At 38.3% G+C, this 5,605-nt stretch overlaps 1 pseudogene; it reads right to left on the reverse strand.

The window, feature by feature from the left end:
* Window positions 1-3,766: 3,766 nt before the first annotated feature.
* On the reverse strand, window positions 3,767-4,943 carry LOC118705359 (annotated as a pseudogene).
* Window positions 4,944-5,605: the final 662 nt, after the last annotated feature.

Raw genomic sequence — 5,605 nt, forward strand, 5'->3', positions numbered from 1 at the left:
TTTTTTTTAAAAAATATATTTTTTATTGATTTTTTTACAGAGAAAGGGAGAGAGATAGAGAGCTAGAAACGTCGATGAGAGAGAAACATCTACCAGCTGCCTCTTGCACACCCCCTACCGGGGACGTGCCCACAACCAATGTACATGCCCTTGACCGGAATCGAACCTGGGACCTTTCAGTCCGCAGAGCAACGCTCTACCGCTGAGCCAAACCGGTTTCAGCCCTTTGCCCATTTTTTGATTGGATTGTTTATCTTCCTTTAGTTGTAGGAGTTAAATCCTTATCTGAAATAGTATTGGCAAATACACTGAGTGGCCAGGTTATTATGATCTCTGAATGCACACACACACTGAGTGGCTATATATATATATATATATATATATATATATATATATATATTAGAGGCCCAGTGCATGAATTTGTGCATGGGTGGGGTTCAGCCAGCCTGGCCATGGGGAGGGAATGTGGGCAGTTGGTTGGCCTGCCTGCTGGTTGAACTTCTGGTCAAGGGGACTATTTACATATTGGCTTTTTATTATATAGGATATATACTGAGTGGTAAGATTATTTTGCATTCAGAGATTATAATAATCTGACCACTCAGTGTATGTTCTCCCATGCACTGGGGTTTTTTGTTGTTTTGTTGATGGTTTCTTTTGCTGTGCAGAAGCTTTTTATTTTGATATAGTCCATTTGTTTATTTTCTCCTTAGTTTCCATTGCCCTAGGAGCTGTATCAGTAAAGATTTTGCTACGACATATGTCTGATGTTTTGCTGCCTATGGAATCTTCTCAGATTTTATGGTTTCCCATCTTATATTTAAGTCCTTTAATCATTTTTAATTTGTTTTTGTGTATGGAGTAAATTTGGTAATCTAGTTTCTTTTCTTTTCTTTTCTTTTCTTTTCTTTTCTTTTCTTTTCTTTTCTTTTTTCTTTCCTCTTTCTTTTTTCTTTTGCACATATCTGACCAAGTTTTCCCAGCACCATTTATTGAAGAGACTGTCTTGACTCCATTGTATGCTCTTGCCTCCTTTGTCAAATATTAATTGAGCATAATGGCTTAGGTCTATTTCTGGGTTCTCTGGTTTGTTCCATGGGTCTATATGTCTGTTCTTATGCCAGTACCAGGAAGTTTTGAGAACAGTGACTTTGGAATATAGCTTGATATCTGATATTGGTGATTTCACTAACTTTGTTCTTCTTTCTCAGGATTGCTGTGGCTATTCGGGGTAATTTTTTGTCCAGATAAATTTTTGGAGAGTTTGGTATTTTAATGGGGATTGCATTGAATCTATAAATTGCTTTGAGTAGTGTGGACTTTTAATGATGCTGATTCTACTAATCCATGAACACAAAATATTCTTTCATTTGTTTATGTCTTCCTCTATCTCTTTTTTTCAATGTCCTATAGTAGTTAGGTTTATTTGGTGCAATGGTAAATGGGATTTTTTAAAAAAATTTCTCTTTCTGTGAGCTCATTGTTGGTATATAAAAAAAGCCATAGATTTCTGGGTGTTAATTTTGTATCGTGCAACATTGCCGAATTCATTTATTAACTCTAGTAGTTTTTTTGATGGAGTCTTTGGGTTTTCTATATATAATATCACGTCATCTGCAAATAATGACAGTTTTACCTCTTCTTTTCCAATTTTCTTTTTTAAAAATAAATTTTTATTGATTTCAGAGAGGAAGGGAGAGGGAAAGAGAGGAGAGAAACATTAATGATGAGAAAGAATCATTGATTGGCTGCTTCCTGCACACCCCCTACTGGGGGTGGAGCCTGCAACTTAGGCATATGCACTTAGCCAGAATTGAACCTGGGACCCTTCAGTCTGTAGGCCGATGCTCTATTCCCTGAGCCAAACTGGCTAGGCTTCTTTTCTAATTTGGATGCCTTCTATTTCTTCTTCTTGTATGATTTCTATGGCTAGCACTTCCAGTACTATATCGCACAAGAGTGGTGAAAGTGAGCATCCTTCTCTTGTTCCTGTTCTTAGGGGAAATGAGTTTAGTTTTTGCCCACTGAGTATGATGTCGGCTGTGGATTTATCATATATAGCTTTTATGATGTTGAGGTATGATCTGTCTATTCCCACTTTGCTGAGAGTTTTTATCAAGAAAAGGTGTTGGATTTTCTCAAATGCTTTTTCTGCATCAATTGATATGATTATGTGATTTTTGTCTCTCAATTTGTGTATATGATGTATCACATTTATTGATTTGCAGATATTGTACCATCCTTGCATCCCCAGAATAATGATCATGGTGTATGATCATGTGTATGATCTTTCTAATGTAATGCTGGATCCAATTTGCTACAATTCTGTTGAGGATTTTAGCATCTATATTCATCAAGGTTATTGGCCTGTAGTTCTCTTTCTTTGTGGTGTCTTTATCTGGTTTTGCAATTAGGGCAATGCTGGCTTCATAGAAAGAGCTAGGAAGTGTGCCTTCTTCCTCTTGAATTTTTTGGAATAGTCTGAGGCAGATAGATTTTAGTTCTTCTTTGGAAGCTTGATAGAACTCCCCTGTAAAACTGTCCATACCAGGGCTTTTGTTTGCTAGAAGTTTTTGATGATTGCTTCAATTTCTTCAGTAGTTATTGAACTATTGAGATTTTATTGAACTATTGAGGTTTTTTGAACTCCTGATTGAGTTTTGGAAGCTTATGTTTTTCTAAGAGCACGTCCATTTCATTTAGGTTGTCCAGTTTGTTGGAATAGAGCTGTTCATAGTATTTTTTTCATAATCTTTTGTATTTCTGTGGGGTTGGCTGTTACTGTGATATGAATTTCTTTTAAAAGTAGATCAGAATAAGAAAATCCAAATGTGTCAGTGGTGGAAGAACTGTTTACCATTTAAAATTAGATGATCAGGGTTGGCATTGTCAAGTGGTAGCCAAGACTTAAAGGAAATGAATGAGTTGGCCATGTCTGAGGGAACATCAAGACTTTCCTGATCTTTGCTTACTTTTCTATCAATTGCTAAGAGAGGAATGCTAATATATCAAATTATAATTGTGGAAATTATTTTTTCTCCCTTTAATTACATCAATATTTACTTCGTGTATTTTGAACCTCTGTTATTAGACACATATACATTTATAGTTGTATGGCTTTAATGAAATGTTAAAATATCTTTAATATTTAAAAGAATCACATACTAATTCTGACAGTTTTACCAGGCATGACCATCTAATGAGTTTTATACAGACACACTCAGCTACTTGGAAGGTTATTGCACAGCTCCTGACCTGATGGAGTCAGGGCAAAGGGGCCACTCTGCCCACAGTTGGCTCTGAGGTAATCTTCCACAAGGATGCCTTACTCCAAACAGGCTGTGGGGCAGCTGCACTTGAACCTTTCCTCCAGATGATATTATCAGTGAAATTAGCATGATTCTCATGGCTACTTTCATGTTTATTGAAGTGGAACTTTCTCAAAGGAGAGGATGAGGTACTTCCAGCTCAGAAAAACAAAAACAAAAACAAAAACATATTTTCTGGAGTGTTCTAGGTTTCAAGCAGGCATTCAGCAATAAGATAATATCAGGAGCCTGCTTCTGACTCCTTATACAGCAGCTTTGGCTCATGGATATCTCCCCCTGCAAGAGTTTTAAGATTTCTTGCTAGTTGATTCTCTGTGTGTGCTAGTTGATTCTCTCTCTCTCTCTCTCTCTCTCTCTCTCTCTCTCTCTCTCTCTCTCTCTCTCTCTCTCTCTTTCTCTCTCTCTCCCCCTCCCTCTCTCTCTCTGTGTCTTTGTTTTTGGCTTCTTGATGCTTTTGAGGAATTTGCTGTGATCCAAGGGTGTTTGAGTACTTCTTTCAGGGTAACCTTTGGCTGGGGTTATGCATCAACAGTCTTGAAATAAGGTCCCTGGCTCCCTCCAGTACAAAGTCAGGGAATGTGAATTCAACCCACGATATTCTTTTGTAGGTCTCTTGGTATATGCTTGCCTCAAAAGGGGGTTTCCCAACTAAAAATTTAAAGCGAAGAACTACAAGGCTTCAGAGATCCACCTTCAAAGTGCATCTGGCCTTCAATTATTTCGGGCAAGTAGTCCAGAGTGCCACAGAGGGTGGTTCTAGTGGAGGACGGGGCATGTACGGGCCACCCCAAATCTGCAATCTTAAGCTTTCCAGCTGATCCAAGGAGCAGATTCTCTGGCTTCATATCTCTATGAATAACTTTTTTTGAATGACAGTAAGACAGGCATTTGCCAACTCTTTGGCATAAATAGCAATTCTTTTCTCATCAAACCTGGACTGTTTCTTAAGTTCTTCATAGGCAGCTCCAAAAAGTACATAGTGTAGAATTAGATAAACTCTTGTGGCGTCATGGAAGTAAACATTCAGTCTAGGAATATTTGGATACCTAAGATAAAATTGTTTTTTACTTCTCTTTTCAGCTGATGCTCAACTCCTGCATTCTCTAGTTGAGCTTCAAATAAGACTTTCAGGATATACTTGCTTTGTTTTTTTTTCTCTCACTTTACATTATCAAATTTTCCTTTACCCAGAGGGTGACTAATTTCAGTATATATTTCTGTTTGAGGCCAGTTCCTTTTCAGAATTATTTCCAGGGGCTGGTGACTGAGGCTACTCATTCTTTCGGGTATTATTCTTTGGCCTAGATATACGATGAGGAACACTGGTTGCCTCAATTGCTTCTGCTTAAGACTCTGAACTGGTTTATGGCTGGGACAAGCTTTTGTGCTTGCAAAAGAACTCTCTGGGAGGAGGAATTCAAAGGACATAAGATCCACTGAACCTGGCCACTATTCGCAGACAACAGATGCTGAGAAGGCATTTGCTGAGTTACCGGCACATATTCTGGACCATGACCAGGTGGAATTATAGTCTTAACAGACCCTGAAATGTGGTTTTCTTTAGATTTGTCCATAATGCCTATTGACTCTGGCCTACAACCCAAGGCCAGAGAGTCCTCCCAAAAGATCATCTCTGAGAATACTTTTTATTTTGAAATCTAGTTTATTTAGTATTAACATAGCCACTCCACTCTTCTTATGCTTAATGTTTGGATAGTGTATCTTTTCCCATCCATTTGCTATCAATGCATTTCTATATTTAAACTTCATCTTTTAGATAGTGAATATTGCTGGAACCCAATTTCAGCGGGTCAGCAGAGCTGAATCATCTGGAGATGGCTGAGGGCATTTCCCCAAACCTGAAAAGGATGCATTAAATTGATTGCTTACTGCCAGACAGCTAAGGACATCTCAATCTACATGTTGTTGCCTCCTACTGGCAAAACACCTGAACAGCCCCAGGCAATTCACCAGTCTGGCAATGGATCTGTGTACTAAACCCTGGCCTTTGAAGTGTGTATCTCCACCATACCTTAGGACAAATTGTGTTAATAAATAGCAAGGGGTCCTGAGACAAGGAGAACTTAGTTCCTTTAGCTAAGTCTTCTCTGTCTCCCCATAATGCCTTCCAAAATTATGTTTCTTCTCTGGACTCTTTTAATTTAAGCACAGCACCTTCTACAGGTCCCTAAACCCTTCTAGATGCTGGATCAAGACTACTGGCATTAGAGTATATATATATAATCTCCACCTGACAACCTTTACCTTTTAAGCGT

Source organism: Pipistrellus kuhlii, unplaced genomic scaffold (assembly GCF_014108245.1).
Source record: "Pipistrellus kuhlii isolate mPipKuh1 unplaced genomic scaffold, mPipKuh1.p scaffold_m20_p_1, whole genome shotgun sequence".
In the NCBI taxonomy this organism is placed as follows: Eukaryota; Metazoa; Chordata; class Mammalia; order Chiroptera; family Vespertilionidae; genus Pipistrellus; species Pipistrellus kuhlii.